Genomic DNA, 23,474 nt, shown 5'->3' on the forward strand with positions numbered 1-23,474 from the left:
TTCCTGCTCTTCCTGTCATTGATTTACCTGCCCTTTACAGTGGTCTTTTCTTCCAAGAAGTATTTCCTGCTCTGCCATGAGCTCCTGTATACCCGGTTTGTAGAGAGAGATGCAGTATAGTCAGCCCCCATGTCCTGCATATGAGGAATCTCTTGGATCTCTAGCAAGGAGTAAAATAAACAGCCAAGATTCCCCTTCTCTGCTAGAACAGAATTGTCGTGGGTGTAAAGCCAATTTTTCCTGTCAGCTCTGCCCGTAAATCTCTGCTGTGTGAGAGCATGAGGGAATGATTTGGCATGAGCACAAAAACATTGGACATATTGTCCAATTGTTTTTATACTTACCAAGCTTGAATTGCCCAAATTACTGTTTGTAGTTCTCATCTCTTTTTTGTCAATTTATTATGTCATGCTTGAGCTCACTTCAGCTGGCAATCTATATGCATGTTCATTCTGTGCATTTTAGTCAGGTTGTTAAAATCCTTGGGCTGGGAGGACACTGGAAGAATATCTTACCTATTCCAAGGAATAACCTTGTTTTGGTTTGGTTTTGGTTTTTTGGGGTTTGTTTTTGTTTGTTTTTTAAATTTTTTCTGTATATTTCAGTATAAATCTGAGCATATTCTTGTAGCCCTAAAGTTACCTTTGTGTTTAAAAAATTCGTCTGGATTTAAATGAATCTTGAGAATGAAATGTCTTCAGATTTTATTTCTATAGGTTTTCAATGATTTGTCTTTTAATCATCAAATTCTATTTATATTTAATGTCTATTTTAGGATCATCTGACTCAAATATCCTCCCACATTCGGTTAACTCAATAGAGAATTTCTAGTTGGCAATATATTTTTCAATTTCTTTTATTACATGCTTTTCTTTCTCTTTTATTTCCCTAGAAAACTGTCACTTGCATGTATGTTTTTATAATTCACACCAGAAAATATAAACATTAGATGTAAATATTGTTATTTCTTTTACAGACACTGAACCCTAAATGGAATGAAGAGTTTTACTTCAGAGTAAGTTTCTCTTTATTTGCAGTCGTTGTTAGAACATGAACAGCTAATCTTGTTTTCTGTTTGTTTATCAAATAGATTGTACAGCTGATCTTATTTTCTATTTGTTTATGTGTTTACTCCGAAGGCCTGCTTGCCCTGATGTACTTGCTGTTGTGTTTCTGAGGGGATGGAATGCTCAACAGGAATTGGCTCCGGGTTCCTTAGAAACTGTTTCCCAACCTGCAATTATATAATTGTGAAGGGCAGTAACTTTGCTACTCGGTTGCAGACAATATTTTTCCAAAGAACAATTGGCTTTTTAGTGCAGCTGTAGCTGCCACAGAAGCAGGTCAGGCAGAATTTCAGGGGGTTTCAAGCATTAATTTCAGGCAGTGCCTGAGGGCTGATGTGGTGGACGGTTTGGCTGGGAGTTCTGTGGGTGTCTGTGGGGAGCTGCTGCCAGGATGGGGAGCTCTGGGACAGCAGTGCCACCAGTAGAATGTTCCATGGGGAATGCTTCTGGGACACGTGCACCAAACAGCTTTTCTGAGTAATACAGATCTAAAATCTCAGGAAAAGGGAATGCACAACACTGCTGCAAAACCTCTGGTATAGTTCACAGATGCTCTGTTAAAACATCTTGAATGTCCTCAGCAATAATGGGAGCTGTAAAGTAATTTAGACCCTATTCTGTGTGTCACAGTTCTCTGATTTTCTCAAAACTGGGAAGTCCATCTCCAGGCCACAAAATTGTGGTATATTATTTCTAAATTTTCTTAATTAAACATGCTGGTCATAGTAACCAAGCTTGCAAAGATTTTCTGAAAAAACAGAGCAACTGGATCAAAAATTATAAAACTTGTTGTTTAATAGCAGCTGTTTTGTCTTTCTGACAGAGTTCTTTTTATGTTTGATTTTTGTCCTTTTAAATGTTGGCAGTCTTTCTGCTTCAGTTTAAGTAAATAATTTTCTGGAGGTATATTTGCTGTTTTATGTGTTGGGGAGATTTCTGCTGGGAGTTCCAAGGGTGCTTGCTAAATGGGCTAGGGATGGTGAGCAATGGACAGTCAGAATCATAGCTGAATATGCAATTCTGAAGGAAATGCAGCAAAACTCTTGCTCCTCGTAAATCAGTCAGTCAGTCAGGGGGTCCTGATAGTCTGTCCAGCCTGGGACTGGGCTCCTCTGCCAGGGAAATGCAGTAACTGAGCACAGCAAATAAAAGCTTTCATGTCAACTGCCAGGCTCTTCCCAGTTGCAGTAAGGTTCTGGTGCTCCAATTCAAGTAAAGATTTACATCAGACCTGTTAGTCCTGTCCTAATTACTTTGGTTTAATTGCTGCCTGAGCTGGTACCCAGATTGTTATTGTCCAGCTCCTGAACTTGCAGTGACATTTGGATTTTCTCACAGGTAAACCCAACCAACCATCGACTCCTGTTCGAGGTGTTTGATGAAAACAGACTGGTGAGTGCTTGTCTTAGTTGTGTTACACTAATCGCAGGCTCTGTGTGCCACAGCTGATAGAAACACAACACAGCCTAGAGGTGTCTTCAGACAGTCGTTTCAGTGAGCCAAGAAACACAAACAGAGGCGTAAAAACCATTTGAGCTGGGACTAAAAGGGCACTACTAAAGTGGTGCCCTTCTGGGTCAGACCAAAATGGTCCTCCTCACCCAGCCCTCTGACAGCAAAACCCTCACTCTGTCCTTCTGCAGGCCTCTCCACTTCAAACCAATGAAGTCCTGACCCTTTTAGTTGCTGATAAAGCAGCTGCTTTATCATGTTAGCGTCCCTTTCCAGTCCTTTAATGTTTCTGCATCCTGCTTGGGGAGGTGCATCAGCTTACAGAGCTGCACCTTGTGCTCACAGTGCGTGTGTGAAGGTTTGAGGTCATGGCAGGATGATGCTCCCTTGGGTTTCATCTCTGCCTCACAACGCTCACATGTTGTTAGTGGGTTTTGTCTTACACTGTGTTTGGCTGATGCAGTAGCTGTTCTGGAGGAGGCTTTCACCATCTGACTGCTGCTGTTACAGCTTCTGTTACAGTTCTGATCCATGGGAAAAGTGGCATTGTCCCTCTGTACATCCGGGGTTAAACGTGCCAGTGCAGTGGCACACTGGTGAATGGCTCTTGGGTGTTTGCCTTTTGAACATTGTAACACCATCTCTGTTCCTGAGATCGGGAATTAACATTTTCTGGGCTGAGGGAAATACAACCTTTACTGAACTTGTTCGCTTTCTGAAGATCAGGATCAGAGTTGCAAAGATACTTTCATTAAAAAAAGACAGTGTAAAAGCATCTGTCTTCAACAAATAGGTTCTTTCCTTCTATCTTCCTAATAAATAAAGAGCAAAGGAAACCACACAAGCTGTAATCTGGGGAGGAGGAGGATTTGGCAGCTGAATAGTTGACTGGATCTTTCCTCAGGAGGAAGTAAATTAGTGAACTGGTGGCACTGTGCCTCTACGGTGGCTGACCAGGAGCATATTTATTTGTATATAATGCTCATATTGACCACTTGCCCTACTCAAACTGCCATTGGAATGCAAAGGTGCCACAGGAGCAGGGAGGTGGGTTAGAGAAAACCCTTGTATGCAGTGACAGCTGGGAAATGACAGGTTTGGGATACTCATTGCAGACATACTGCTTTGGATTTTCGAGTTTGAGTGTGCAGTACTGGCCTTACTTACCCTGGCAGTTTCAGCACTTTAAATTGTTGAACCAATTTGTGTGTATTCTCCTTCTGGTCCTGCCTCCAAAGTCAGTCTGTCCTTGGGCTTGGAACCTCCTGTCCAAGGCAGCACCTGGGGTTAGGAGCCATGGCTTTCCTTGCGGGACGTCTGTGGCAAGGTGACTGCTTTGGGGGGTTTGGAATAGCAGGTTTCTATCAGATTCTGTTTACAGAATGAGGAGACACTGAACTGATTATTTTGGCTTTCCTCTCACATACTTATTGTCAGTACTTAAATGGCTTCTATTGGAAGGACTTAGTTCCTTCTTCTTCCCAAATTACCAAAGCACGCTCTGTCTCTGCAGGTGTCTTTGCCTTTCTGTTCCCCAATCTCAACAGAGTAAATGTGATGGAGCCTCATTTTGGATGCAGAGACTGCATTATTGAGTAACATGTTTTAGCTGAAAATTAAGGTAACACCAACACCTGTGCTTCTACAAGGCAATCTCCAAGACCATTGCTGTGTGGAAGCTGTTCACATTTTTGTTGTGTCTCATAATCCATATAAAAAATTGTGGGATTGTGCTGGCTGCTGGCAGTTTCATCAGTTTGAGCTGCCATTGCTCTTGGAATTGGTAATTTTCTGGCTTTTGAAAGCAAGCTGCTTGCAAGCAGAGTTCAGATGGCAGAGGACTGACCTGCCACATACAGGTTTTCAGAGCTGTTGACAAGATTTAGGCTTTCCAGTTCTCTCAGGGAACAGCTGTCCAGGCCCTGAGATGGAGCTGCCCTTCTGGTTAACCAGAGTTTCTTTTCTGGTATGTGCCAAGTGTCCCTTCACGTGTGAGTGCCCTCAGGGCACTGAGTATCTTTGTTGTAGCAGAGCTGATTTAGGGTGGTTGCTTCACGTTCTGGTGTATCCTGTCTGCCTGTCCTCCTGAGCTCTTCTGACTCTCAGAGTGTAACTGTACTCCGTGCTGGCAGTGCCACGCGTGGTGGCATTGCTGACTCCCTCGCTGGAGGCCAGCCAGGAGCAGGCAGTTCTGTGCAGGGTCTGGGACAAATCGGTACAAACGGACATGCAACACCCAGCTCCGCTTTTCCCTCACCTGTACTGCCTGGTAAATCTGGAAAAGGAGCTTTCTGTCTTGCTCTCCTGCATGTTTCTGCTGGTTTTACTGTGTGAGAGATCTTTGCCATACGTATGATTGCTTTGTTTGTAATTTGTAGTTGCTCAAAGAGAAATGCAGGTTATATTGCTGTTGGAGATTTTTAAAGACAAAAGTTTGTTGCTTAATTGTGTTATGAGCATGGTTAAAATGGAAAGCATAACCATGTTGTATTTATTCCTGTCCTGCCATGACAGCCCAGAGCTGTAACACACCAGTGTTATGCTTGAAAGAATTTTCCTCATTTGCATGTGGTGTTGACTTAAACTTTTAACACAAAATGGAAGTGTTTTGTTGTAGTTACATTTTTCTGCAAGTACTTTCTCCAAGTGTGCCCTGTGAATCTGATGTGGTTTAGATTTATAGCAGTGCTGAGTGTATTCGCTGCCTCTGTCAGCTGCGAGAGCTTTCCCACTGGGGCCGCTCCTCCCTGATGGAAAAGGAGCAGCTGGGAAGGTGCTGTTTCAGGCTCTTGCTGGCATTACAAAAAAAAAAAAAAAAAGGAAAAAACAAACTCCTCACACACACTTACATTGGAGAGGGGGAACCAGGCCACGTGACTGCCACCGTCCTACCCTATGTCACCGTGTGTGTAGGAGCGCTGACTGCTCCTGCCCAATCATGCCTGGAATGCCGCTTGCCACTTGGGCTATTTCTGCTATCTGTCGCTCCCAGGGCTGCAGTGCTAACCGTTTGGCAGATGGGACACTTTTTCTTGGAGTTTATGTCTTTGGTTTTTAACTTCTGGCAGTGCCTGAATTGTTGCTGTTCTCCCTCTCCTTTTCTCCTCTCTGTAAAACCATGGCCCATCGGCTGCGGTTTCATTTTGGCTCTGGGAGAAGCAACACAGCCCCCGAATCGGAGATCCTCGCCCGGGAGAGGGAAGATGACTTTTTCATGGCATTCCACACCTTGCCAAGAAGAAGCAGCCCTCACGCGTTCTCGCGGCACGGAGCGGAGGATGGCAGCGATGGAGGTTTGCATGAAGCGGGCTCGTTGAAGAGGAGCACATCCATGTTTATCCCGCAGCTGCTGAACGGCGTGGACGCGCGCCCCACCAGGAGCTCGTCCATGCAGATCTCGCTGCAGCGCAAGGCTGCCGACGGCTGCGCCGACGAGTGCGCAGCCCCGGACTCTCCCAAGGAGACGCTTCCCTGGAAATTCTCAGACTTCAGGGAGCATTACGCATCCCCCGCTGAAAAGCGCTCTTCTCCGAGCGCTCCACAGGTGACTGCTGAAAGTTCTTCACCCAGGCTGCTGGAAGAGTTGGGGCAGCAGACAGATGGAACTGTTTGCTGTAACCGTAGAATGTTTTGTAGTGCTAATCCCCAGAGTGAGGAGGCTCTGCCGACTGCCCAACGAGAAGAAGCAAGTGAAGCGGCTTCAGGTTTAAACATAAGTGGTGTGAGGATTCAGCATCGGGCCTCAAGTGCTGAGGTGCCTCAAGTTACTTTACTTCCCTTTGGTCCCGAGGCTCCAAATAGTGCTCCCACCTCTGAACCCCGGCGCTGGTCCTTGCAGCATGTGCCAGATCTGTCAGCAAATTCAGGGAAAAAGTTCTTTGTTCTCCAGTTACAGCAGCCACAGACAAACAGTACGGGTGCAGGAGGTGGAGGTAACTTTGGCTTTACCGGAACAAAAGGGGACAGATTGGTCAGGTACCCTCGGATACGGCTGGAAAGGAGTACTTCCTACCCTGTCCAGCCACCAGCAGAAGGAATTAGCCCTACAAGTGATGGGCTGAATTTGGAGCTGCCTGGAAACAGCAGGAACAGGGCAGAAATACCTAGAAGCAATTCAGTAGAGCGGATGCCTCAAGGGCAGGGATGCTTGTTTAAAATCAGACCGGATCAAAACATGAGGCAGCAGCACTTCAGGATTCTTGTCAGGCGTGGGCCAGAGGAACAAAGTCAGGGTGTTGGTAAGGAGGGTCGTGGCACCCCGTGTCCTGCGGCAGCCGGCACCGCAGTAAGTATTGATGCTGGGTGTGCTGTGCTGCTAAAACACAGCTTGCCTTACAAAGGCTGCAGCCAACTGCAGCACTTCCATTGGTAGTGCTGGAATGTTCTGCCTTTCTGTGGAGCAAGCCACAAATCAGCTTTATTTCTAATCTAATGTAACTTTGCTCTCAGTTATGATTACATCCAGTGAAATATTTTCAGATCTTACTGTCACATGTTTCTTAATTCACTGTTACGTCAGCTGGAAAGATTTTTTAAAACCAGAGCATTGAAATAGCAAATTAAATGTTCCTGTTAGTTTAGTTGCCTGAGATCTTGCTGCATGAAGAGCTCTTTGTGCACTCTGGTTTCAAAAACAAATACTTTGGCACTTTCTAAGTGTAATGGACACACATGTACCTCTACACACTTCTAAAATGTGTATTGTAATGAAATAGTTGTTAAGACTCTGGGAATTTTAGGGTAATTTCAGTCAAAGTAGTGACTTAGTTAAGGTACCACAAAGTCTGGGGGAAAAATAATCTTTTTTAGTAATTTCTTATAGTAATCTTATAGTAATTTTTCTTTCTTCCTTCTGGAAGTGATAAACATGTCATGCCTTTTGTATGCCACAAGTCCTGATCCAAGTCCAAGTGCAAGTGGCTTGGCACAACTCAGTAAACAGTCTTGTTGTTTGGATTTGCCTTGATTTGGTGTTAGGATGGCAGAATTAATCTTCTGGGTTTGCTTTGTTACAGCAGGTGAGGGTTGATGGTTGATGTTTTTCAGCCACTTTTTCAAAGCCCAAAGTAGGAACGAAACTGAAGGGTTTGGATTAGTCATTTGCTTAAATTGCTTTGCTGTGCAATCCAACACGGCCCACTCGAGTTCCCAGCTCGGGGCTGCTGTATTTAGCAGAGCGAGCTCTGGCTCCAGCTGTGGCACGGGCGCTGAGGAGATTTCAGGCTCCATGGCTCCTGTGCTCTCAGGCACTGAAATGCAGCACAGGGACAGCTGCTCCCCGCAGCAAGGCCAGGGCTGACTCTGCAGCTTTCCCATGGAAAAGCTTTTGGATGCCGTGTTTTGCCAGCCTTCTTTCTGGGAGCCTCTTGAATGCGTAAAATAGAAAGAAATCCCTTCCTGGTACAGATTTGGTTCCAGGACATGTAAGGGAGCAGAAAAAAATATGTCTGATTTTCCCTTTCCTCTTTGTTATCCCTCGCTCCGTTCCAAGATCAGCTGTTCATGGAGACCCACTACAGCCAGTTCTGTAAGTGGCTGTGGGGTGTCAGACCCAGCACAGAGGCAGCAGAGGTTTGCAGAGATGTGCCCTGGAGTCTGTGCAGCAGTTCTCATTTTCCTGAAGCATCTCCCCTCAAAGTCCCTGCTTTCATCCCCCCTGGAGTAACAATTCCCATCCCAAGGACATGCTTCAGTGTTCCCAGAGGAGAATGAGGAAATTTGTTCCTCTGTGCTCTGGGTTTGAGTGACCGTGAGGAATGGATTGAGGCAGCTGTGCAGCATGGCAGGCACAGAGGAGCCCAGCCCACATGGCACTGCATCCTGCAGGGCAGAAACTCTCAAAGGAAAAGAACTAACCGAAACTTAGACCTTTTTTGTGGTGTTTCTCATCCTTGTAGTAAATCCAGAAATACTGTGGGTAGAGGTGATGGACTGGGCAGGATGCCATGGGAAGTGTGGGGGATGGAAGCATTTGGTGTGAGTTTTGTTGCATTTTTTGACCACAGAACATTACTTGTTAAGGTGCCATTTTTAATCTGTCCCACAGAAGTTTGTTTGAAAGATCTGTGATGTGAGTAAGGGAGTGCCTGAAATACCTGATCTCTTGTGCTGAGGGGAGAGGTTGCCATGGTTTATAGTTGATAGTGTGAAAGAAAAAGAATTGTGGTGTGTCCCAGTGCAAGAAGTTTATGTGGATGTGATTGATATAGGGCCTGGGCTGGGGCTGGGAGCAGCAGCTGCTGCAGCCTGATTTATCTCAGAGCAAACATCCGAGCGGGCGTCTGCAGTCCTGCTGCTCCGAGTGGTTGTGACCTTTCAAATATCTGCTCTTTTAGACAAGTGCTTTGGGGCAGGCAGGATGTCTTTCATTACCAGACAGGGTAAAATATTAAGTAAAGGCTGAGCTCATGCCGAGCTGTGAAAAATTTTATTTGGAAGCCTTGTTGAAAGGTCTTTTGCCTGCTCTGACATTTTATATGCCATGCAATAGAATGTCTGTGCACTGTGCATATCCCACATACTGCTGTTGTTTATCATTGGGGCTGTGAGGGCAGAGCTGGATTTGTGGGAAACGCTTCAAAAATGTATTGGACAACTGCTGGAGAGAGCTGACAAAGGCATCTTTGTGAGCAAAAGCCAGTGTGCCCTAACAAAGTGTTGCAGGAGTAGGACTGAATTATATTTAGTAAACAAGCAGAAGCGGCACCTCTGGGCTTGGCAAGCCTGCATTTCTCACAGCTCAGCTCTTCCTCTCCTTTCTTAGAAATCATTTTAGAATAAATATTGCTCCTGCTTCAGGGATTGCTACCTGGACACCTAACAGGCATTTCTAGGAAAGAATTCATGTGGCCGCAGCTGGAGGTTTAAATGGTTCAAATGAATAGCGCAGTGAATTTCCTGGCTCTCCACTCGCTCTGCAAGGAGTGCAGATGGCCATCTGGAAAGCCTCTGCTCTCTGCGGATAAGGACTTTGTTGACAACTGCAGGTAGAGGATGATGAATTCCATTCCTTGGGTCTCTAGCTTTTCTGTTAAGGACAAAATCAGTTCTTCTCCCCAGGAAATCACCCTTCTTGATTCTGGTGTCCATCAGCTTGCAGGCCTGTTCTGGAGCCCTCTGGCTGTTGGGGCACACTCAGACCTGGGCAGAGCAGGAGCTGGTTTTCAAGGCAGCAAGTACTGAGGACCTGAATAAATTTTGCTTTTTTTCTTCTCCCCCTCTGGGTGGGGGACAAATAATTAACGGCTAATAACTAATTTACACAGTAGTGTAAATTAGCTTGCAGAATTAAGAAACCCATCTGTAACTTTTAGTCAGATTTTCAGAGAGTCAAGAATTGGCAGTGCTGTCTTTTTACCTCATCCCTCCACATTCCCAGAGCTCCCTGGGATTCTGAATTTTGTGTCAGGCATTTTTCTTTTTCTCCTTGAAAACTGTATCTGTTGGGACTTCTTTGTGAAGAAACCAGAATAAAACTTTGAGCAGCAGAGATGGAAATAGTATCACTTTTTTAAATAGCAGGAATAAACTCCTTGCTCCTGCATGGAAAATCTGTATATGAGTTTGGGTACACAGCAATCTCTGAAGTGGAGACTTTATAATGGAAATGCTGACATGGGTTTAATGCTGCAGGTGCCAGCCAGAGCTGCCTTGGTGCAGATCTAGCCACAGAAAATTACAGATAAGCAGAGAGTGTTGATTGCTTTTTGTGCTCTTCAGCTGGTTTCCTATTTGAGAAAAGCTGTCAAGTAACGATGAGTTTCAGAATGTGCGTGTTTTGTACACATAAACAGAACAGAAGTTCTGCACATGAACTGAAGTTTTTAGTTCAGCAGCTATTCCAAAGCCAAATCAATCCTGTTTAAATCTCATTGTAAAATACATTACTGTATGTAATGTCTTCATCTGAAGTCCAGGATGAATACCAGGATGACATTGGGAGCTTCCAAAAGTCAGCAGTTATGTACAGAAAAATAAATTAAATTGGCATTATGACCAGCCAGGTTTTTGTCTCTGAAAGGAATGAAAAAATGTAAAGGGTGCGTGGGAGAAGCTTCCAGAGCTGAAGGCAAAGGAATGAGATGAGTTGTTCAAATAAAATGAAAGTTGCACTTTGTGCTGTGGTGTGAGTCCAGAGCTGTCAGTGCTTTGGTGGAAAGCTGCAGCTTCCCTTTCAGCCTGGGATTTATTTTAGAAAATAAATCTGATGCTGACTCTGTAATTGCTTCTGTCTCTTACCATGTGTCCATCAAATACTCAGTCTCTTCTTGTTTCTCCCCTTTTTGCTCAGCAGTGAATCATGTGCAGTCATACCTACAACATTAAAAAAGAACAGGTAAAATGAGAAATAGTAGGAATTACGCTGCAAGCAATTTAAAACATAATTAATTATTAGCTTGGATGTTATCCGGGGCCTAAGTATACTTTTGTGAGTCAGCTCTGTGCATAAAAATTGCATAATGAAATAAATTCTATTTCCATTTGTGAGCAGTTGCCTTGTCTCTGATGTGAGGCTGGATGCCAGCAAGTTCTGAAAGGGTTTAGTAACACATGAAGTATGAAAAAGAGGTTTTCAGTAATCAGTTAATTTGTGGTGACATTATTTGAGATCTATTACGTGTTTTTAATTTACTGTGTAAAAATACCTGATCTTAACTGAGCAAGTGAAATACAACTTTGTTTTGTTGTTTGCAGATGTGGGGAATGGCACACTGGCTGAGTAGGGAAAACCTTCCAGGAAACATTGCACTGTGGGAACTGGTCTTAACAGATTTGTTTTGGTCTGATGTCACCATTTTTTAATATCTTTTTGGCCTTACAGCAGCGCCCCAGTGCAAATGTCTTACAGGAAGGCGAACCTCACCTGCTTTATATTTAGTGAGGGAACTGAAATCAATCTACTCCTGCTCTTGCCATCTCCCAGTAAGCCTCACAGTGTTTTTTCCTTAGGGAATTAACATTGCATTGTGCTGGGGTTTGGGTATTCTGTTGTCCATTCACGAAGGTTCAGTTAAAAAGAGGAGGGAGAGGAGAGTTTCTGTAGGGGCTTTGGTTGCTGTCCCTGTCTAAGCTTGTAAATCCTGTGAATTCAGTGTAATTAACGAACTGCCCAACTTTGGCCAGCCTGTACATAAGAATACTTTCCCATTGAGTAGGTGCACCTTTATCCCTCTGTAGGACCTGAGTAGGTGCACCTTTATCCCTCTGTAGGACCTGAGTAGGTGCACCTTTATCCCTCTGTAGGACCCGAATGGATGCACCTTTATCCCACTGTAGGACCTGATCCCTGTGAAATGTCTCGGTCACGTTGCCTGGCACTGCTTGGGAAGGCCTGGGAGGGGACGGCGGCTGGAGCTGTGGGTTCCTTGTGCCCCCAGGTGCCGAGCTGGCTGTGCTGGGCACTGTTTGTGTCCCAGCAGTGGCTTCCAGAGGGCCTGGTTGGGCAGGTGACATCACTCGGGCTCCTTGTGCCAGGTGCCGGCAAAACAGATGCGGGAAGGGGAGGGAGGGAGGGAGGGAAGAATGCGGAGCCGCCGGCTGGCAGGGCCAGCTCCATTCTCCACGGAGCTGATGTGGGAGTTGGCACCGTGTGTTCCCTTCCCAGTACAGGCAGGCTCCTGCAGAGGCTTCCTGGGAGCTTGGAGCTGGCCAGAACTCTTCCTTGCCTTTTGTTCTGCTCCTAAATTTAATGGGGATTGGCCGTTCTGACCAGACGTTTGCAGCCAATAGTGCTGGAGTTCTGGCTTTTCTAGTTTTTGCTCTAATCAAATCATTGTGCAGAATTCCAGAATACAAATAAAATAAAAAATAAAGCATGGAACAAACTTTTCAAGCTTTTTTCTGTGTTCTTGAAATTTCACGCAGAGAGTTCATATTACCAGCAACCCACTGGGTTTTCAGCTGACTGCAATTTAAATTATCCACTATAAAAAATCTGGCACTAAATATTAGTGACTGATCCTCATGAACTAGTCAATATCATCTTGGCTCTCCTTTCTGTTACAAACAAATGTGTTGCTTGAAAATCGAGCTGGTGTGAAGGTTCTTGGTCTCGGCAAGGAAGAGGTGCTTGGACATGTGTAGGTGTAAATGATTATTAATTTGCAGAACTTAGGAGTAGTTAATGTCCACTAATTAGCATGTCAGTGGCCTAAGCATGAAGTACCTTACTGTTCCCTCTGGTCAGTGCACAGCCATGTTTCCCCTCAGGATTCTGATTATTACCTAGTAGAACAAAGTCTCATGTCACAGAGGAGTGACCTTAGAACTCTTACAGTGGATCTTGCTTTTTTCCATAACGTTAGGAAAATCATTAAAGCAAAAATATGATGTCACATATTGCCAGGCCTAATGCCTTCTTGAGTGTAAGTGCTGCTGGGATCAGCCAGTTGAAAGAACGTACTTAGTACCTTTGGAAAATTCAGGCTGAATAAATGTCAGCGTGCTTTCCCTGATTCCATTCCAACAATCTCATTTCCCTGCCTGCAGAGCCTTTCACGACTTTGATTTCCCTGCCATGGCTTCTCTGTTGTTTAACCCCAGCCCACATAGCTAAAGCAGTGCATCATGATCCAGAAAAGCCTGGTGATGCTCCTGATGTAACAGGGCTGCACCAAGGTGCTGGCAGGGGCTGCTCTGCTCATCCCTGGCAGTCTATAGGGTACTCACACACTCCTGGGGAGAGCAGAGCTTTCACAGCACTGCTGCAGTCCTAGGATGTCATTTTTAAACTAAGGCTTCATCCTACATGATTACTGAGGTGAACTTAAACTGCAGCTTTCTGGACTGTTGCTGGTAAAGATGTGCACCCTCAGCTTCCCCCGAGAGCAGGAGTTCAGCTGGGCACACAGGGAGCTGTAACTGTGTGAGCTGGAGACAGCCACCACACTGGCAGGGGAATCACAGCTTGTGTGAGTGTGAGCTGGTGTGCCCACAGGGCAATCACAGCTTGTGTGAGTGTGAGCTGGTGTGCCCACCGGGGAGTCACAGCTTGTGTGAGTGTGAGCTGGTGTGCCCACAGGGAAATCACAGCTTGTGTGAGTGTGAGCTGGTGTGCCCACAGGGAAATCACAGCTTGTGTGAGTGTGAGCTGGTGTGCCCACAGGGCAATCACAGCTTGTGTGAGTGTGAGCTGGTGTGCCCACGAGGGTTTATTGGGGGTTCTGGACGGGTCAGACAAACATTTGGTTCCAAACCGTCCCTGGTCCCGTGAGCTTGGGCTGTCATGCTCGGGTTACAGCGAAGATTGATGCAGGCATTTGAGGCTGCTCTGAACTGTTGGGAGTGGCTGATGGCCCAGTTTGTGGTGTGGATAAGGGGAGGGTGGAATGGCAGAAATGAGTGTCTCTGCTGGGGACTTTTGCTTCGCCATGAGTCATTTTATATTATTTTAGTGCTGCTTTGAAATGAGCAGTGTGCATATTCAGGAATAGTGCTCAGTAATGAAGGATGTTACGTCAGTGGGATGGATGACTAAAATTTCATTGTTCTGCAAGACCAGCTCTTTGCTGCAGAGTTCTTGAGTTGAGAATTATTCTAATTTGTATGAAAAATGCCAATAAATTTGACCAGAATCATAGAAGAGCTGCACAGAGAGGGATCATTAGTTAGAAAATTTCCAAAGTGCACAGTTTTGCTTACTCAGCATGTCTGTGCAGAATATGTACACATTATGCCTCTGTAAGTGATGCTCCCCTAATCCCTCTATTTTTCAACCTATTTATTTAAACACCAGTTCCATTTTTGACAGATTTTGGGAGAGAATCTATGGATTTCTTCAGTTCTGTCTCTGTTCAATTCCCACAGAAGTCACAGTCTGAACATTTTTTTTCTTTCTCAGCTGCCTTCTTCAAGTTGCAGGAGCAGGTGAAGGTGTTTTAAAAGGTGGCCATTTTAACTTTCTGTTAAAGCCAGCTATCCTGCTGCTCATCTTCCAGCATGCTTGCAGGAGCTGGATACATTCTGCATCTCAGGCCCTTCAGATCTCAGTTGCTGCAGCTCTCCAGGATATATTAGAAGCCCTGGAATAGCTTTAGGGGGAATATAAATCCCCCTAGCACAGGAGAGCATTTCTACTCTAACAGTACTTGGCTTTTCTGAGGGTTATATTTCTTAACTGCTTTCTGCCAAGAAAGCACTTACACAGAAAAATTGGTCATGACAGATATATAGTGGAATCCAAAAGTCTGAATATATCCAAAAATCTGAACTGCCGTTGATGAGGAAAAGAAACAGAAAGTAGGACGTTTCTCTGAGCAGAAGGAAAAGGTAGGATAAGTGGATAAGTAGATGAGTGCTGAGGAGAAGTGGTAGTGGAGACAGTAAGAGGTCTGTTGTTTGCATCGTTCCTGGTGTCTGCAGGAAGACAGCATTAATGAACTATTTGCCAGCTAATTATACTGGTTTTGCTCTGCTCAGTGCTGGACAGCATAGCAGAGCTTCCCCAGCCTCCCTTGCCTGCTTGCCAGGCTCTGCAGGAGCAGGTCCCAGCTCCAGGTGCCCCTCCCTGTGGGAATGCTTCTGCTGGGAGTCCCTGGGTGTCAGGGGTGCTGCAGTGTGCTCTGGGCACCTCCCCAGGCAGCAGCAGTGCCACCAGAGCAGTTGGGGGGCCCTGTGCAAGTTCCAAGTAGTAGAAGGCAGCTGTTGGGTGCTTTGGAGAGCCACAGCCCCCCTTCCTTGGAACAATCCTCCTGCTGTAAATTTGCCTTTGTTTCACTTGCTGGCTTTACCAAGCTGGCCTCACATCTACAGTTTGTCAGCTGGAAGGCCATTGTTTTTGAAATTCTGTACCTTTTGAATCGTCAGCTATCAAAGGCATGCAGGTGTTTGTGTTACACGTGGTGTGCCACAGCTCTGCACGTACTCTATGTACTTTGCTGCTGCTTCATAAAACACCTTTCTTTGCTCTTTTGAAGAGCAACGTTTCCCAAACTTGGTATGAGAATTACTTCCATGATTTTCTGGCTCTGAAACTCCGGTAAGGAAGGCTTGAGGGCTCTGAGCAAAGAGTTTCAGCCAGAGTTCTTTGGAAAAGTGTTCTTGGCACAGTGCCCTTCTCCTGCCATGGCAGAGTGTGCGTGGTGTGGGCAGGGGAAGGTTGGCTTTGCTGGGCACAGCTCTGAGCACGAGCTGCCGAGGTGGCACCTGCTCACGTGTGGCTTCAGAGACATGAACGGCACTGGTCGTGTCAGCAGGGTCCCGGGCTCTGTGCTCCTGCCCATGCTGCAGCTCTGGGAGGGCTGGCTGGCATCACAGGCTGCAGTTACATGGATTGCAGAGGGCAGGTTTTTCTGTTACTCCACAGAGCAGATTATTGTGCAGAATGTTTAGAAGTTAGTGGTGCTTACTGGCTATTGCATTGGGAATTTGAGCCCATTGTGCCTCACTGTTGTTTCTTGGGGAGTTATGATGAAACTTCATAAGAAGATTGTTTAATTTTTGTTCTGAGTGGTTTTTTTCAATAACTCCTTCATTTCTTACAGAACATAGGACAGAGGCTGTCCTAACACATTTATTTTGTCCTACACTTTCTACCTGTTCTTTCACTTTTGTACATTGATTCTGTTCCTGTTTTCCACATCCTCTCACAGCTCAGGCCTGTTTTAAGTGTCTTGGGCATCAGCTCGTTCTTCCTGCCATTGCTACTCCTATACTTTGTCCATGTTTGATTTGTTCAGTGTCTAAGGAGGAATGGATTCCTATGTTTGCAGAGGCTCTTGGTAATGTAGCCATGGTAATAGCAGCAGGCATTCGCTCTGTCCATCACAGATAAAGAGCCTTTGGTAGCTGAGAGCAGGAGCAGCTCCTGTTTGCAGCCCTCCTGTGTGTCACCCTTTAATTACAGTGGGCTGCTCACTAGGAAGCCATTTTCCTGTCGTGAACAGAGTAAGGATTAACTGGTTCTTTTTTTCCGACAGTGTCTGCAGTTTTCTTGGCTGTTACTGGGTTTCAGGAGTATAGCAGATCTTGGCAGAGGTGCCCGGTGGTTTTTGGGTTTTTGTTATGTTTAAATAAGCAGTGGCAGTGCAAGACAAATAATTCAGGATTTAAATAATTGGCGCTTATGGCTTGTGATCTGCTTAATCCGTTTAAGAGCTGATCCAGTTGTGGTTGACCATGTGTGCCAGGAAGGAGACATTTGTCTCTCAGCTGTGCTGATTCTGGAGCACCAGTGCCTCATCTGGGAAACTGCAGCTCAGAACATAATTCCTTCATCTCAGCTCAGGTTTGGCTCCCAGGAGCAGCCTGCGTGTTCCCTGGCTCTGTGGTGTCCCAGGCTGGAAAGCGAGGGCTGTGTGTGACCCTGGGAGCCTCGTGGAGCTCCTTGTCCTTCCCTGTGCTCCGTGCGTGGCACTGACACCCTGGGGCAGCAATTGGGCTGTAAAATGAAAGTTGAGAGGGAAGGCACCAGGGAAAGTGTAATCTGACACTGTTGTATTGAGCTGCCTGGAGGAAAAGTCAGTGTTTGTTTACTCTGGTGGGAAGGAATAGCAGATCATTTTTAAAGAAATAACCCAGATGTGTTTGTTTGTTCTACCTGCATTTATAGATTTGGAGTAGGAAAACCACCCCCACACACATCAATTAGGGTTTTTTTTCTGTGGTTACAGTGCAGTATTCTTGATTAAGAATATAACAGTGAAAATATCAGAGCCAGATCGCAGAGATCCACTGCAAAAGTATAGTCAACTGCTATTGTTAGCAAATGAAAGGTGGAATTTTAGTTATGCTTGGGAAGTGCTGCTGAAAATATTTTGCTTAAGAAAGAAGTGGTGACAGTGGCAAGTGGCAGAATTTCTGAAAGTTTATATAAATGAAGAGAGTTTTATTGCAGTTCAGAAAGAAAGAAAGAAAGATCGCTGAAACGTTCCAGCTAAGAATTTAGTAATCATATAATCAAATGATAGAGGAATATCATAAAAGTATCATTGTAGCTTTATTTATGAGAATGAGATCAGGGAGTTGATAAGCCTTAGGTGTACAGACACATCTATGTCTAATCAATACTTTAAGGTTTTAGTCAAGCACAGTTAAATGTGCTTTGTTTCAATTAATAAAATTGTGTTTTGCTGCTAGTTTTTTGGGTTTTTTTAAATAATTAACAATACTTTCATGAACACAAATCCTCTTTGTTTTTTTGGGGTCCTTTTCATTTTTCAAGCCTTTGGTAAAAGTACAGTTCAGAAGAGTTTTCTCTCCAGGCGAGACAGGTGATTTCCTGCAGCTCTCTGGGAAGGGAGCAGCGGTTTCTGCTCTTGTGTTTTTCCTGTTGCTGTGTGCAGCTCTTGTATTTGTGCTGGGAAATGTGGTGCTGTCTGAGCCAGACAGTCTGGACCTGCTCTGAAACCTGGAGCAGTTTTCCAGGACTTGGCAGTAAAGGCACATCACATCTCAAGTGCTGGCTTTAAGTACTACATCAGGAAAATTGGCTTAATTCGTACTTAATTTTTCACTTCTGTTGTACCAGAGTGGCTGCTGAGTGCTCAGTGGAGGTGAGAATGCCCTCTTGAGAGCCTGGGATTTGGCTTTGCCAAGTGGGTTTATCCCATCTTGCACGGTGCCTTTGGCCTGTAGGTATCAGGATCAGCAGGTTTAAGCCAGCTGCCGTGTCCCTAGGGGCTGGGTTCCCTGTCCCTCTCTCCTCTTTCCCACCAAACCCCTGCTGGCACACATTCCACATGGTGTTCCCATGAGCACCTTCACAGCCACTCTCGTTACGTTCCGTGTCACCCGCCAGGGCTGCAGTGATTTGAAAAGTTTGGAAATAACATGGCTGTAATACATTTAGAATAAATGTCAAGAGAAGATGGGCTCTGAACCTCAGCAGGGTTTCCACCTGCATAATAATTTGGGCACATAGCTGTGTGCTGAAGCACAGCACAACGTGGTTGTGGTCTGAGAAAGGTGTGAACTCTGGTTTACTTTAAGGCCACTAAAAACCAGTTACATTTACCATAGGGCTCATATCTGCCTGCTCTGAAATTAAGCAATATCTGGGTTGGAATGCTGCATCTCTTTAAACAGTGCCCAGAAATAGCACGCAACAATTTTCAGGTCAGGAAGCTGGGAACATCCTGATCTGATCATCTCAAAATGCCAAGGGAACTGCAGGTGGGTGGAGTGTTATTTCCCAGCCTGGTGTCTGGCCAGGGAAGCAAAGCACCTCTGAGAGCTCTGTACCCACAGTGCTCTAGCCTCAGCCCTGGCTGGCAGCTGGCAGCACTACGGGTTCTGGGGCCTGTTCCTCTGTTCACAGCTTGTCACTGGCTCTGTCCAGTGCTTAGTTTGGGTGAGCCATGGCTCTGTGGTTTGTGGCTCTTGCTGGTTCCCAGGCCAAGGTGATCACGTTTTCATACAGGGGCATTCCAGGGGAACCCCTTTGGATCATTCCCAACCTTAGGAAATTTTCAGGCACTTCCAGGAGTTTGTTCTGCATTGTTGGTGATCAGCTGTACCAGCATGGTGTATTGGTCCAGGTTAGGACAGGCAGGAAAAGTCCAGGAGCAGGGCTGCTGGGAGAGCTGTCCTGATGGTGTTGGTCTAAGGAAGCAGCAGGTAAGCACAGCATTGCAGCTTGGTGCTGCATGGCAGCAGTAGAGCCTTTCCTTGGGAGAGCTGCTAGTGTTGGGGATGTCAGCTTGTGTGCACATTTTGGGGGGGGCTTAATAGTATTTAGTCCCTGTGAGACCTGCCCCCTCCCGCAGATCCTTCGCGTTGTTTGTGTGACCTTTTAGTCAAATCCTGACTAACCTGTTGTACCTCTGCTGTTTTCCGTCTTCTGATTTCTGTTCAGGCTGGAATAAAGCTAAGTGGAGTTGAGTTGCCTGTTGTAGTTGCTTGTGTGCTCAGCTATTACCCAGCTGTAATGTCTGTTTTATTTATGGGTGCACATCTGAGGTAATGTTTACCTTTTACTCCAGAGCTGAAATGAGCAAGTCTCTAACAGCTGAACTGTTATTATTGACACTTTCCCTTCTGGAAAACAACAAGCTTCAGTGATTGAAATGAGCATCAATGCAACAGTTCAGTTTATTCATACTTTTGTGTGGTTCCAAGTAAAGCTGATGTGCATGTATACAATCCCGAGTCTCAGCTAAACGTTCTGGTTTGCACTGAAGTGTCAATGGATGCTTTTCCTTTCTCTGCTGCTTTGGACACTAAGGGTGTTTAGGGCACTGCAATTTTATCCAAGGCTTTTCTTCCTGGCTTGCAGCTTGGACAGGCACCAAATTGCAGCCTAATTTTTATGTACATTAGGCTTGGGAGTGTCACCTTGTCGCCTCAGTCTCCTAAGATGAACAGGGAGTTGTTTCGCATTCTGAGGTGTTTGGCACAAGGTAGAATTTCCAAGTAGTTCTCTTGGTTTTTGAGGCTTTTTCAGTCACTGAGTACTGATTACACTTAATGAAGTGTTTCCTTCGTTTTTTTTCACTGTCTTTCACTGCACAGCTGAGGTGTTGGCTGTTCTTGGGATGCAGTGATGACCAGGTTTCTTTGCAGTGTCTGTGCAGGTGTGAGGGGTCCCTCACACACTCAGGAAAATTCAGTGCACAGAATGAACCCTGCCATGCCTGGTGTGTGTGAGCCTGGTGCTGCTTTCCACAGAATCAGTGCATGAATGAGCAAGGTGGTTGGACAGATTTGGGTTTCCTCAACAGACAGGGTGTTTATGTCTGCCAAAACACTGCAGTGATTACCTTTCATTTCAAGAGCTCCTTGGAAAATAGGACAGTGTCTGACTTTCTCCTCTTCCACAACACATGTGCTAAACCAACCCAACAGGTGGACCAGGGGATGCTGAAACTTGGTAAAATTGCTCTGAATGTTAAAGGCTAATTAGGAAATTTTGGGATAGCTTTTGTTATACTTGGGCTTTGCAGTAAGACTCTAACAAAGCATCTGAGCCCTGCCCCACCCCTGCCTGTGTGTGCTTGTCCTGCTGCCCACACAGAGGCCACGTTCCAGGTGGGACAGGAGCAATACTCAGGGAGCAATGGCATTTGAGGGGTCACTCCTTCTGGCTGGGAAAGTCCTACTCAAGGTGAGCATCTGCATCCTGTGCCTTTGTGGTGGAGAAGGGATTACTCACTGTCTGGGGGGATCAGACTGGAGCAGGAGTTAGCAGTGTGATACTGTGATACACAGCTGAGCAGGCTGGTGCCTTGGGTGGCTCTGTGGATTTTAGTGACAGAGAGTTTCTCAAAACAGACACTGATATTGTTGCTTTTTTCCCAACCTGGAAATAATTTCAGTAAGGAGATAATCTTTATTTGAAGATTCAGGAGCAGTTATGGAAAGATGTCCACAAAAGCGTACCCCCCCAGGGGTGAGTACATCTTTATAGGTTTTAGGAAATTAGCATGATTGATAAAAAGCACCAATTAGGAGGACAAGTGGTGATGCAATTTCCCCCCAGTTAAGCCCCTTCTCTGGAGCCCCCTCTTCAGCACTAGTTGTACTTTGTCCATGAAAATGTATCTTGAAGGGTTGTTCTCAGCCTTGATTCCCAGGAAGAACCAAGACAGTACTGGAGCCTTGTACCTCCCAGGGCTTGGAGCTTTGGAATTTGTTTTGTCTTTCTGCTTAGGGAAAGGCCGTGGAAAAGTACTGGGAAATATATATAGCTACTAATACGATAGGGGACAGAGTTAGAAATATATGTGTGAAGAATACAGAGAACATAGAAAAAAAGGGCAGACCCCAAACAGCGTCATTATAATGAGAAATGGAAAAAGAAGGCAGTGGAAAAGATTCCTGTGGCTCATGAGGTGCCTTTGCTGGAAGCAGCAAGCCCCAAAGAGAGAATGCCTAAATTTTAGAGCTGTGGAGGCTTGCAAGAGAAAATTCTTTTCACAGACAAAAATACTGAATATACTAATATTGATATACTAGCCTGCCCCCCTTTTCTTACAGATGTATGTGTACAGTCAAGTGTTACATAAAGACTGAGCTTTACAAGAGCCCTAGTTCTGGCAGAGGTGACCATATGCATGCAGAATTAGATGAGGAAGTGATTCTGCCTACAGAGCTGGCTGAGGGGTTTCCAGTTCCACTGCAAGCTGCAAACATATTTTGTTGGTTCAGGTTCTTTGAGGCTGTTTCTAATCTACCTGAACATTTCCTGTATCCATGAGTTGTATTTTTCTTGAGCTAAAAGCTGCAAGAAAAGATGTAGCAAGAGGTGTGTATTTTCTTCAGAGTAGTTGTTTTTGGAGTGACTGTACTGAAGCAGGAGGTGGCCAGTACTTGGGATTTGCCAAGGGGAAAACATGTTAATTCCCTAAAAACAGGGCATGCTACCAGGTTTTTCTAGTATTTGCTGGGAAGAAGGTTAACAGTCAAAATTCTGTGATGAAACATCTACTCCCTGTTTTTTACTTAAAATTGGAAAAACCATGGTCTCCTTCATGCTTTTTGTGTTGTTCTGTATCATCCAGCACAGCAGGATGTGTCCATTCTGTGGGGATCACGAAACGTCATCCTATCTTTGTAGTAGAAACAGAATTCTTATGAGGTTATCATATAAAATATGAATTTTAATATTAAACTTAATGCTCTGCTATGAGAAATATGTAAACTTGGCTGTGCAGCAGCAGCATGCACTTCCTGGAATTCCAAGCATAGCATGGTTATAAATAGGCAGCAGGTTATTTGGGAATCACTGGGGCTGATATCTGGTGTCACAAACAGTATCTGAACAGAAGCTGTGTTCCCTGGCTGGGTTTGGAAGAACACAACTGCTTGATGGTGACAGTTCCTGCCCCAGTGAGTCCCAAGTGTCCCTCAAGCCAGGGCCCCAAGAGCTGGAATTCACCCTGCTGGCTGAGCTGCTCCCACCGTGGGTAGCTGTAGGGCTATAGTCCATGAAGGAAGGCTTGGACCTGTCCTCCTTCAAACCACCTGGGGCTCCTCAGTGCCTGGGGGCTCTGGATTGGTTTGATGGTTCCCCTAGGCAGAATGTGTCAGCACCACCACATGTGCTGTGGGCTCAGAAACCTGTTTGGAGTGTCACAAGAAATACTGTGCTAAGATAAATGAGTTACAACAACAAATAATGGGCAAAAATAAGGGGGTACAAACCAATGTTTCCTAAAATAATGGTACTCAACCATCTTTATTTTTGTCTCATTGGGACTAGATTGATATTTATTATTTTTGCTTTTCTGATGTAAGTTTACTTTTGTGTGACAGACCCGAGACGACTTCCTGGGCCAGGTGGATGTGCCGCTCAGTCACCTCCCGGTAAGCACCAGATCTCTGGAAACCCCTGGGGCTGTGTACAGCTGGTTGCACTTTCTCTTAAAGCAAGCGCTCCCAGCAGAGCTTAAAACAAACTCTTGTGGACAACCAAGCCTCACTTGTGCAGGGACAGGGAGATGCATCAGCTGTGCATGGAAGGGATGCACTTCCTGTGCAAAAAAAGCTTCATGAGAGCAGCTTTGCTTCAGCAAATGCATGAAAAGCCAAAAGGCTGCCAGAACTATGTCATCTGTTCATTATTTTAGCTGAAATTGAATTCTTTGCCAACAGTAAGTGTTCAATAGCAATCAATTGAAAGTAATTTGACACAGGGTTTGAATAATTTTATTGTCAATAGACATTTGAGGTGTTTGGTTTGAATGTGGTAATGTTTGTTTCTGTTTCTTAATTAATGGAGGAATTCAGAGTAAAGCTGGTTCTGTAATTCTGTAAAGTTGTCTGGTTTGCCCCCAGCAGCCAGGATTCTGCATGGGCTGTAAAATTAGATGCTAAATTAAGTGCAATTTCTATTTATAGATTTATAAATAGGAATAAATATATATGTGTATGTATGTACAGTGATTGCATTAGCCTTGGTACAAACATTTCTGATATTATATACTGTTTTGGATGACTGACGTTGGCTGAATGTAGTTAATATTTTTTAAATGTTGTGCATGTTAATCTTAACATATGCCAGTTATGTCAGTTGAGCAT

At 45.1% G+C, this 23,474-nt stretch overlaps 1 protein-coding gene across 2 annotated transcripts in view; it reads left to right on the top strand.

Moving 5' to 3' along the window:
* Positions 1–23,474, top strand: part of NEDD4L (NEDD4 like E3 ubiquitin protein ligase) — a 60,651-nt gene that overhangs the window by 10,890 nt on the left and 26,287 nt on the right. For both annotated transcript variants that reach the window (XM_031064429.1, XM_005429975.2), the window contains exons 3-5: positions 977–1,015; positions 2,406–2,459; positions 22,710–22,760. The gene's annotated coding sequence lies outside the window, so the exon portion shown is untranslated. The remainder of the gene's footprint in view (positions 1–976; positions 1,016–2,405; positions 2,460–22,709; positions 22,761–23,474) is intronic.

This window comes from Geospiza fortis, unplaced genomic scaffold, assembly GCF_000277835.1.
Source record: "Geospiza fortis unplaced genomic scaffold, GeoFor_1.0 scaffold143, whole genome shotgun sequence".
In the NCBI taxonomy this organism is placed as follows: domain Eukaryota; kingdom Metazoa; phylum Chordata; class Aves; order Passeriformes; family Thraupidae; genus Geospiza; species Geospiza fortis.